We start from the raw sequence: 12,870 nt of genomic DNA, 5'->3' as shown, positions 1-12,870 counted from the left end.
TCAAACTATACCAGTTGGTGTTTTTTAAAATTGTGGATAAATAATTTTGTTCTCTCTCCAACTGAGCCCAGATGCCTTCTCAGGATTCTTTCCAGATTCTTCTAGCCAACAGTTCCAGACATTGTCTCCCAAGACTCTCCCTGCTTCAAGAAACAGATGAACCACTAGGCTGGGGGAGATGGTTTTTGAGTGAATCTGATACATGAAATATTTCTAAACTATAATACATTTGTAACACCAGTTATTCCATTGGAAAACCAGTTTCTCCACATACCCTTTGCTCACAGAGTGGCTAGTAGGACTAAATCACAGTCCCTGGTCAACCATGTGTTTAAATCATGATAGTATGTCACTAAAGGTAGACGTCATGGTTTAGATGTGGTGTCCCTCAAAAGTTCATGTGTGATAGACAATACAAGAAAGTTTTGAGGAAATGATTGGGTTATAGCCTTAACCCATTCAGTGAATTAATCCCCTGATAGGGATTAATTGATGGTAACTGAAGTGGTAGGCTGCTGCTGGGGGAGGTGGGAATTGGGTGTAGATTTGAGGTATATGTTTGTATCTGGCAAGTGGAGACGTCTCTCTGCCTTCTGATCATCATGTGAGCTGCTTCTTTCTGCTACACTCTTCCTCCATGATGTTTTGCCTCACCTCAAACACCAGGGAATAGAGCTGGCCTCTTATAGACTAAAACCTCTAAAACCATGAGCCCTCAAATAAACTTTTCCTCCTATCCAATTGTTCTCATCAGCTCTTTTAGTTACAGTAGCAAAAATGCTAAAACAGAAATTTGTACCAGCAGTGGGATTGTTGCTGTGATTAAACTGTGGTTCAGAACTTTTTGGAGCTTTTTGGAATTGGTGGGAGGAATTTTGAGATGTATACCAGTGCAAGCTGGAAATGCTTTAGATTATTGTAGATAAGGTTTAATGGCCAAATCTGGTGGGAGCTTAGAAGACCAGAGTGCCCATAGGACCATGGACAGTGAGGATTGGACTCAAAATGGTTCAGAAAATGAGGACTCTATTGGAATTTGGAGTGGAACCATTCTTGTTATGTTCTGGCTGAGAAGTTGTCTGCATTTTGCCTGTGTGCCCTGATAGTTTTTATGAAGCTGATTTTAAAAGCAATGGACTTCTTAATCTGGGTTTAAGATTCTTGGTTAGCATCTGTTTTTGTTCAGGGCTTTAAAAATGTTGTTTCAGGCCCTTCTAGCTTTTAGGATCTGGAATGAAAATCTGCTGATATCCATATTGGTTTCCCCCTGAATGTAATTTGATTCTTTTCTCTCGCAGCCTTTAAAATTCTGTCGTTATTTTGTATGTTAGGTATTTTCATTATAATGTGCCTTGGTGTGGGTCTATTGTAATTTTCTGTATCTGGAGTCCTATAAGCCTCTCGTACTTGATTTTCCATTTCATTCTTCAGATTGGAAAATTTTCTGAAATTATTTCATTGAATAGATTGTTCATTCCTTTGGTTTGTATCTCTGTGCTTCCTCAATCCTGATAATTCTTAAATTTGGCCTTTTCATGATATCCCATAATTCTTGTAGATTCTGTTCATGATTTCCTACCATCTTCTCTGTTTGGTCGACTTTGTTTCCAAGATTAAATATTTTGTCTTCAATATCTGAGGTTCTGTCTTCCAGGTGTTCTATCCTATTGGTTATGCTTCCTATGGAGTTTTTAATTTAGTTTATTATTTACTTCATTTAAAGGATTTCTGTTTGTTTTTCTCAATATCTCTAACTCTTTATTGAAATGATCTTTTGCTTTCCATATTTGCTCTTTTAACTGTCAATTGGTGCGATCATTCAATGCCTGAATTTGCTCTTTCATCTCATCATTCAATGCCTGCATTTGGTCTTTCATCTCCTCGTTTGCTTCCCTGATCGTTTTGATTATGTACATTCTGAACTCCCTCTCTGACATTTCTTCTGCCATGCTGTCATTGGATTTTATTGCTATACCATCTAGGTTTGTTTGGGACACTTTCTTCCCTTGTTTTCTCATATTGTTCAGGTATCTACCCCTCTAGTAGTGAAACTTTGGGATATTGCAGATTTCCTCTATTGACTAATATTGTCTCTGTGGATTTTCAGTAACTCACTTCTTAGCCTTCAGTAGGCTGAAGTCTTGGAGGAACTTGATAATGCAGTGCTCTACTAGGAAGCTGCTCCTCTAGGGGTGGTGGCCTTCAGGTGAGGTATATTCCCTGTCAGTGGGCAGAGGCGCCTCCACTTGTTGACTGATGGTCAGCCAAAGGGGGACTAGATTGCAGACTGGGGCACGTCTGATTTGGGCCTGTGTCTCTGATTCTACTGCCCTGGTGGGAAAGCCTCACCCAGTGGGGAAGACTCACCTGGTGGGGAAGTTTCGCTGGGCAGCTCTCCTCCGAGAAGTTCCCTTCGGTCCAGAACTACCACCTGGACTGGAAAGTCCTCTTCTGTGATGTTCCCAGGGGTCCTGACGTACCGCCTCGGCTGGGGAGCCTGGCCCTGTGAGGGATTCCCTAGTTGAGCCGCCCTCCTCTGCTACGTTCCCTGGGGATCGGAGCTACTGCCTGGGCCTTGGACCCTCACTCTGCATGGAAGCCTCTTGCTGTGCGGCCCTCCTCTGCAATGCTCCCGGTTGACTGGGTTCTCGGCTCCAGCAGGGGAGTCTCACTGGGCCACTCTACTCCACGAAGTTCCCTGAATTTTGGTACTACTGCCCATCGGGGAGCCCGACCAGTGGGAGAGACTCACCCGGTGGCTCTGAGTTGGTCCCGAGTCTCTCAATATCTCCTCTTCTTGACTCCTGGGTCTTGTCAAAGGTCCTCTAGCCTCCTATAGGTGTCTCAGGAAGGGAGTTGCCCTTCCAATTATGATGGCCACACCCTCAGGAATAATTCAAAATGCCTGCCCCAGCCTATAAAGAGCCTCTGGCTAGCTCCGCGATGCAGGTGGGCTGGCTCTCTGCCTGCTTACTCGGTGATGGTGACAGACCTCTGCATGGTGGTCGGGTGGGGTCGCTCAGTGATGGTGTCTGTCTCTCTCCTGGTGGTTGGGTGGGTTGGCTGCCCTCCGCCTAGCTCCTCAAGGCAGGTGGGTTGGGTGCCTGCCTGGTACCTCCACGATGCAGGTGGCCTGACTCACCCACCAGCTTGCTCTGCGACTCCGACCAGGACTTCTTATTCTGGCAGAACTGGATAGACAGCATAGCATTCAGGTGGTGGATTGGATATTGCCGACGACTTTGAGCCAAATTGATTGTGATAACCAGGAACAGAAAGCAGAATAGAAAGATTTGAAAAACTTGGACTTGAAAGTTGGGAGCAAAACTGGGGCTAAGGAAGTTGCAGTTTTTAAAGACATTACTGCCACTAAAGAAATACTAAAGACTTTGCCCAGAAAGAATAAGAAAGATGTCTTGAGGCTATCTCAGGAGCTGGCAAGACCACAACCATCCCAAGCTCAAGGGAGTAAAAGTGAAAATTCTCTTGAGAAGAGACCAGTGGGCCACAATTCTTGCATAAGGGGGCCTAGGAAGTTTTTCAACATGCTCAGCTACCCAGGCACTCAGAGGCTGCTGCAGTCAGGGTCCCTGGCAAATTGGCTACTGCTTGAGATGGTGGCAGAACTTGGTGTCAACCATGTGGTGCTGGTTTTACAGGAATGCAGGATACTGAAGTTGGGGCATGGAGACTTCCCCCAAGATTTCAAAGGAAGGCCTAGGAGGCCAAGCGAGGTGCAGCAGGGTTGAAGTCTCTGAGGGTACACTCTGAGAAGTCCATGTGTGAAGATTTGAGGAGGAAGTCAAAGGGAGACCCCCAAGATTAAGAAATGCCAGTAATGTGGGACATTGTCCTAGGAAAGCTGCAGGAATTGAGCAGAGACAATCCAACAGTAAAACCACTTGTGCTGCAACCAACAAGACAACAGGAGCAGAGCTACACAAACACTTTGGAGAAAGTATTATGATGCCATGTGACCCAGATGCTGGACATGAATTTACGGGACTTGTTTGCCCAGCTAGATATTGGTCTTGTTTTGGTCCTATCCCTTCTTTCTATGCCCCTAATTTTGTGAATGGAAATGTTTACTCTGTACCATTATGTACAGACATACCTGTAAATTGCTGTTAATTTTACAGGCGCTCACAGTGTGAGATTGTCTTGAGCCTCAGAGAGCCTTTGGTCTTGAACTTTGAGCAATCTCAGAACTGTTGAGATCATGGAGCTACTTGTGAATGGCCTAAACAATTTTTCACTGTCAGAAGAGTGTGAGTTTTGGGAGGCCAGGGGTGGAATGTTATGGTTTAGATGTGGTTCATGTGTGAGAGACAATGCAAGAAGGTTTGAAGGAAAAATTATTGGGTTATAGCCTTAATCCAATCAGTGAATTAATTCCCTAATAGGGATTAATTGATGGTAACTGAAGTGGTAGGGTGTGGATCGGGGAGGTGGGAATTGGGTGTCTTTAGGGTAGATATTTGTATCTGTGAAGTGGAGACCTCTCTCTCTCTCTCTCTCTCTCTCTGTGTGTGTCTCTCTCTTTCTCTCTCTCCTTCCTGATCATCATATGAGCTGCTTCCCTCTGCCACACTCTTCCACCATGATGTTTTGCCTCACTTTGAGTCCTGAGGAATGGGGCCAACCTCTTATAGAATGAGACCTCTGAAACTGTGAACCTCCAAATAAACTTTTCCTTCTATAATTATTCTGGTAGGGTCCTTTTAGTCACAGCAGCAAAAACGCTGACTAAAACAGTAGACAAAGTGTGGTGTTAGAGGATGAGTTCCTTCTGAGAGGCCTGTCTCAGCTAGTTTTTGAGACAAATTGCCCATAGTTAGAAGCTTTGGGGAAATACATATTTTAAATTGTAGAACCAGTAATTACATGTGATGGAATGAATTGTGTCTCCCTACCCTTCAAATTCCTGTGTTGAAATCTTTACTCCAGTACCCAGAATATGACTTTATTTGGAGGTGACATCTTTGAGGAGATAATTAAGTCTAAATGATGTCAGTGCTGCTGACTTCTTGATTTTGGGCTTCCAACCTCCAGAACTGTGAGAATATAATATTCTTTGGTTCAATCCACTTGGTCTGTGGTAAATTTTTATGGTATCCCCAATGAATTAATGTATCAGGTAACTTTTATGAAACTAATCTCTGTATAATATTACCTTATGAAAGTTTAAAGAAGGAATTTCTAAAGCATTGGTGGACAATAAAGAGATTCCCTCTTCTAGTCTATAAATTTTGGAATGTGAGCAATCATTTAGAAAAGAAACTAATTCTATCTTTTCCTCAGTTCTTCAAGTGAATGTTTCTGTTTGCATGAGAAATTCATTAGTTTTCCTTAAGCCCCAGAAAAAGGGGTCACAACCATCTCTGTGGAAAAAATTATGCAGGGCACCAGTCAGGAGACCTGTAGGAGGCAGTTGGTCTGAGCACACACAGTGACTAACTGAGTCCCATTTCAGAGGCACCATTACAAAGTGAAAGCAAGAAGTCCAAAACACAATCCTGTCCTTTTTGGTCCATATAGGATGCAGTGCTTGCCTTATATGTATTAATTTTAAGAAAGTAACCTTGAAAGAAGAAATGGAAGATTCTTTTATTTTTTTAGAATTCATTCCTTTTTTAGGATTCCTTTTAAATATTTGGTTTTAAAGGATTCTTATAGCTTATTGAAGAGTTCATGCATAACTTTCTTCATTCATCCTTGATTGATATTGCTATAATAAAGATGTATTTCCTGACCATTGTGAATGTCAGAACATTGAAATTATTTTAAACATTGGTAGTTTGTTTTCCTGCAACAATATAGTATGCAATGTAGAATGATGGACAATATAATATTTTCACATGTTTAGTTTTTTCTTTGCTCTAAAACAGAGCACTGAAAAATCATACAATAACAGCAAATTTTTTTTCCCGGGCTTATTAAGCACCAAGTTAACTAGTGTTTGCATTCATCAATCTGAAAACTTTATTTTACACCTAATTTGGTATCTATGTTGCAAAGTGGTTTTATTACTTCAAAAGAAAGAAATTTTATTACTTCAAACTGTAAACATTATCATTTATGATCATATACCTAAAATAGTGGGTAACTCTTTTACCGCCTCAAGTCTCTGAAATGATAGTAAAGAAGCTTTCAAAATAACATATTCATAAAAGTACTGGAACAGGTAGACTGAGAAAGGAGTGAGGGATGGCCAACTGCACCAACGATTAACAGAACTCTAGATTATGTTAAAGGTGATGAAATTATATGGAATGAAGTACAGAGTATGCACAGAGGGGAAATGGCAAAGAAGGTGTAAGAATATCAAGAGGCACAGAAAGCCAAGAGGAGGGATGGAACATTGTTTTAAAGACTATCTGTTGAGGAGCAGCATAACACTTCCCCTTCTCCACCCACATCCCCCAGCCACAGTGGAGACATCTCCAGGATGCAGTCAGGGAGATATTGTTCAAGAATTTAAACAATCCACTTGAGATGATCTAGGGTTCCAGGAGAGGAATGGCATCCCAGAGTTAACCTCTATTGAAATTTCTCATACTCTTCACTTACACATAGAAGATATATCCCACCTATTACATGCATAGGCTAGCTGCAAAGAGCAAATAGCCTGCCACCTCTTTCAGTAGAGGAGACTCAAGGCTAGAAGTGTTTGCCAAAAATCCATACCTGCAAATGACATTCTACTTGATTCTCACTCAGTAACAAGTGGATAACCACACTTAGTAGACATTTGAGATAGTTCTAATTTCAAATATGCAATCATTTGTACTAGAGGACACAAAGTTAATTTAGAAAGGAGAAAGGAATTTAAAATTAACTCTAGTGTCCTTAGAATGAGGTGATATATTATATCCATGAAAACACTCAACATTCACTAAGTATCTGTTGTGTATGCCATGCTTCATCTCATAGTTGTTTTCATTAACTTTCAACAACTATTATCTTTGGTCATTACATATTAGACAACTGAGAAAAAGACTATATGACTTGCCCAGGTTGGTACCTAATTAGATGTAGTCGTAAAATTTTTCAACAGAACTAATGAAAAAATAGACTAAGATAAAAGACAGGAGTCAGAAAACCATGACCTACATTGTACTTTTGTATGACCCTAAATAAAATAATTTATTTTCTTTCTTCTTTTTTTTTTTTTTTCATTTTTAAAGTCTTGGTACAAGAAGAAGGAGGAGAACAGGTGAAAAGGAGAGATAGGAGAGAAACTTTATGTAACATCTTCCCAAGCCTATGCTATATACTAACTAGTTTTCAAAAGAAAAATTTTGCTGGTACTTAAGACAGAGTATAAATACAGGAGGGGCATCAGCTAGGTTATAGAAAATTCAATAATAAAGAAGTGAAAAATGAAGAAGAGAATATAGTCAGCAAATTTATAATAAAAAAGAATTCCTAGAACTTAAAAGGATTCACTGAGGAGTCAGCAGGATGAATAAACACACATATGCCTGTGTGTGTGTGCACATACACACATACACACAAACACACACACATGCATGTGCCCCCACATCCCCTACATTTAAATATATTATAGTAAACTATATAGATACCTATGATACAGAGACCATGTCAAATATTAAATAAAATAAAAGAAAAAAAGAAAAGGTGAAAGGAAGGAGGGAGAGAGGAAGGGAAGGAAGGAAGGAAGACCTAATAATATTGGCATCAGAGTTTTCATTAGCAGGACTGTATTAGAAGTTTTGAGGTAAACACTGTATTTCCATAGTGTGGAACATTCCTTGGCACATAGTAAGTGCAAAATAAATAGTTATAGTTATTGAAAGAATGAAATAAAAACTTTCAGGCTCATTAAGAATGGTATTGGAACACCTGCTCCAAATCTCACCTACATAAATATCTGCTGAATCCATGCTAACACTTCACCTGTCTGTGACTGCCTGATTAGGGAAAAAGAATACTATGAATTATGATTCTCAAACTTCTTTTTCATTATTTCTTTTTTTCAATTTTAATGAGTATCTTAGAAACAAATATTTCTGAGAAATCTTATAATTTCAGTCTCTTTTCTAGGTGTTTTTCTTATCAATGAGATGTGTACAGATGGTTGGGTGAAACATGGTGAGATACAGAAAATTGTTTTTAATTTTAATCTCATTCAAGAGTCAGAATCACTGATCTGAATGTTCTGTACTTGTTTATTTCTGCAAAGAAATCCTCCACAATACCGCTTATCTAACTATCTATCAATAAAGAGGTCAGGGTTATAGTAAATTTGTTGTATAAGCACTGTTTCAGTTATTTTTCTTTTTGATTCATACCTCCTTAACGATAATCTTTCGAGTGAAGTACAATATTTGAATAACACAAGATTCCTTTATTAAAAATGAATCTAAATTAATTTTTATAATTTAAAATGATTTCTTTCTTTAAATGTTAGAAGAATAAAATATTAGTTTAATAAGATTTCTTCTCATAATTCAGGTTCAGAGAAGATACATAACTTGCCTCAGCTCACTCTGCCATTAAGTGTAGCTGGGATTCTCAGTACCTTGAATGAACCATGGAATAATTTACAGTAATTAAGCATTTATATGCCAGTTATCACCCTGAGATATATAAAAGCACTCCTTTTTATTTTTGAAGAAAGCAATAAACATATCTTATTGAAGGTTATGACCATTTTTTTTTTAACTTTGAGGTTTGCAATTTTCAATGAAAGTTGAGATTGCCAGGTTTATTAGGCTGGGGCTCTCCAATAGACAACAGTCCAAGAGAAAAAAGGAAAAAAAAAAGTGTTTTATTTTAAAAGTTTGTATATGTATACATATGCGTGTGTGTATGTGCATAACCAAACTGCGCTAGTAAAGACACAATTTCAGAAACATATGGCAAGTCAGGGTGAAACTAAGATTAGAAACTGAGAGCTACTACCTGGCTTTACTTGTGATTCATTTGCAAACCAACACCCAGGAAGTGGGATTGGCATTTCTATCATTTCCCTTCTTCCAAAATAACACCAATAACAAAACAGCAATGACAAAATAGTCTTTCAAAGCCCAGTGAAATGTGAAGTTTGGCCAGTTTGTTTTTTATGTGCTATTTTACTCTCATCTGTAATTCATTATGCTGTACTTACAGATCTACTGTTATAAGTTAAGTACTACTTTGATATTATGTTTGCATTTTCTTCTGTAAAATAAAATATTCTTTGGTAAGTCTACTTAATAAAACAGACTGTATTTATTCCAGGGTAATGACACCCTGGGTTAAATTTTACAATACCTAAAAGGTTTTTGGGGTGTCTGACGATGACAGGCTGAGCGCATTTGTTTTGTAGGCATGGTGCTGCATGGATATGGGTCCACCGGACTTTCAGAAATCAGAACGGTTTCAAACTCATTATGGTGTGGAGCAATTGCCAACATTTTAAGAATGGAAAACTGATGGAGATTCAAAGTAGAGAAATATGTCTATAATAAATTAAATAAAACCCATTCAGTACTTCCCCCTACAACTCAAAATTTCAATTGTAACTTAAGTGCCATTCTGATCATTAAAAATATATTCACAACTTTTAATAGTATCAATCCTTCCAAATCATTATTAACATAATCAGCATTAAGTCTTGAAACTATTAATTTACTATGAGTTTCATCACAGGCATAATGAGCAAACCAACCATTAACTGCTGAATTTGAGTAAATCTTTAGGGACTTAGAAGCATTGTATAAATGATGCTTGGGATTAGCACTGTTAATTACAAAAGAGGAAACTGTACTCTCAGTCTTCACTTGAAAGTTAGCACAAGCCCATCTGGAGGTGAGTTGACAAGCTTACAACATTAAATTATTTTTATTAGTAAACTATCTTGTGTGTGTAAAAATAATACTTTTACTTTTGGTTATCAAAAATTACTAGAAGCTTAATACCAAGAAACAAGGTATGATTAACTATGAATGAATTTTCATGCAGATGAAAAACTATAATAAAAACATATTGAGATTTTTCCTTTGATAGTGCATTCACATTCTTATAAAGTAAGCACATTAAGATTTTGCATAATATGGCTTTTATTATCCACAAGATAGTCACTGATTTTCATAATTTTCTTATATTTATGCTAGTGGAAACTGTTTCCAGCCGTTTTGCTGAAATTTGCATTATTCAGTTTTCAGACATGGTTATTTACTTTATTAGCTTTGCTAAGGATATATTACTTAAACTGGGAGTTTATGATATCCAAATCTTTTTGGTTATATCAAAAGATTAAAGATTTATCACTTATTGAACCTGCACATAGTAGACTGATTTTAGTTTATACCTAACATAGATCTTTGACTCATTTCTTCAGAACTTCTCTCTTAATATTTTGCCTACTATTTTAATACAATAGAGAATTTAAATGTTTTGATAAGTATTCTGAGATGGATTTTTACCTGTTTTATATTAAAACAACTTATTGAAGAAGAGAATGCGGACACATCCATTTATCAATTTATACATATTCTTCATGCATTGAAATACTTGCTGGTTGATTGCATGAACAAATCAATTACTGACTGACATAATTTATTATACTTCCATTTAAAACTAACATACTTTACCCTTTGATAATTTTAATGCCAAATTTATTCATATAAAATAATTCAGAAGAGGATAGATATTCATAACAAAAACTAATGCATGCTCAGTGACATGCATTTATAGAAAGCTGTGTATGAATCATAAGGTTACTATGTACATTTAATTTATCCTAAAATATTTACTAAGATTTCTATACAAGGATAATTATATTTTTCAGTTTCTTATGCCAAAACCTGATAAACAACTTAAAATCCTGTATTTTAAAAAAATTTTTAAATCCTATATTTACTTTAAAATTACAGTTTCCATTCCACTTCTAAGGAATTAATTCTACCAATACTACTCTCTAAGACTTTAAATATTTCTCATATTTATTCACCTTCACATGTCCCTACTTCAGGACATCCTCTCTTCTTATCCAGAATATTAAAACATCTTGTGCATTCTTCTCTGTTTAATCAACCTATCATCTTTCAATATACCTGAATTCCATACTACTTTCTTTTCTGAATATATCTAACCTTTATTTGCTTGCCAAAATAGTTCATTCACACTCTGATACCTACAAAATGATATCTTACTTCAATAACGTAATAGGTAAGACTTTTATATACTTGTTCCATTTATATCCTTTCTTCCATTATTCTCTGCTTCCAATAAAATAATTTGTAGTTACCTAAGTCTTCTGTGCAATTTCATACATCATCATTTTGACCCTCTCTGTAGGATAACTTTTCCCATATGTATCTGTAAAACTATTGCTTATGCTTTGAAATTCTGCTCAAGATAGCACTTCTGGAATAGGGGAAAGAGGCCCTCCCAAAGGCAAAAATAAAAGCCCCTAATATCCCAAATAACCATTTCAGAACTCAACTAGCCAAAGGCATTTTAAAAAACTAAAAAATATTTACAGAAAAGAAATAACTAAATCTTGATACAAACTGTGGGATGTGTGGTGCTTTCATCTGCACCTGCGCAATTTTTAAAAGGGCTCATGTGGTCAGAAGTTCCATGTTGAAGAATTTCTCAAGGAAATTTGTAAAAAAAAAATGTGGCAAATAATTGCAGAAAGTTCTTTTCTTATCTCAGGAATGCTGTGTTCCTGGTTGGGGCAAGAAAGAAAAACTTAACATGGAGATCTAAGGAATTATGCAACTGTAGGAGGCTTTGCAAAATTTCAACATATTGTTGGTCATCTGGAAGACTGTGTGCTTGTGCAGGGCTGTTCCCATGTACCAGGCTATAAACACACTCAGGAAAAAATGAAATTATTTATACCTGATGGAACATAAAACACTTTACCAAAAGAAATTGAAAGTAAGTAGACAAGTAAATTGCCTAAACTTTGAATGTGTGTCACAACCCACACACACAGTTTCCCTCAGCAAATGATTGAAGCTTCATTGCCTCATGATGGTTAAAGAAACATTTTGCCCAATCACTGGATGACGATTAAGCTATACTTAAGAAACTGACATTAAAATAATTGTAATAGTCATTAATTATAAAAATCAAGCAGAGATTTCAGCACTTGGAAATGGTAGGGGAGATGGTTTCTATCCTTTAATCTAGGTGAGTTACTAACAATCAAGCAAAACAATAATGGGGGATATTCAGAATCCAGAGTTGCTATAGTAATTCACCTAAAATTCTGGTATTTCCTTAATTTTATAAGACACTCAGAGAAAACAGAAACTGTGACCCATGTGAATAAAAAAGTAAGCAATAGAAACCATCCTTGACTTCAAGTCAATTGTTAAAAATATGTTCACATAACAAAAGGAAATACATTTAAAGAGTTGAACTCATAACACCAATGACTCACCAAATACACAATAAAGAATATAAATTATGAAAATTGAAATTTTGAGGTTACAAAAGAGCATCTAAAGATAAAAATTTCCCTAGAAACACTCAAGTGCAGAGTTGAATTGGTAGAGAATCAGTGAATGTGATGATAGCCAATTAATGATTATGGAAAGAGAATAAAATGAATAATGAAGAAAAATGAACAGATCCTGAGGCACCTATGGACCACTATCAAATATGCTAATATATACATAATAGAGATCACAAAGAGAGTGAAGTAAAAGTGATAAAAATATTTTCTGAAGAAACAATGATCAAATCATCACAATTTTAAAAAATCTTAAAATGCATCTCTAAGAAGAAGAATCCAAGTAGAATAAACATAAAAAGACCCACATGTAGACCCATAAGATTCAAATTATAGGAGTTAAAGAGAAACATACTGAATGAAGCAGAAGGAAGATGACCTGTGACATACGG

Source organism: Sciurus carolinensis, chromosome 11, assembly GCF_902686445.1.
Source record: "Sciurus carolinensis chromosome 11, mSciCar1.2, whole genome shotgun sequence".
Classification (NCBI taxonomy): Eukaryota; Metazoa; Chordata; class Mammalia; order Rodentia; family Sciuridae; genus Sciurus; species Sciurus carolinensis.
Note: the sequence above shows the minus strand (reverse complement) of the source record.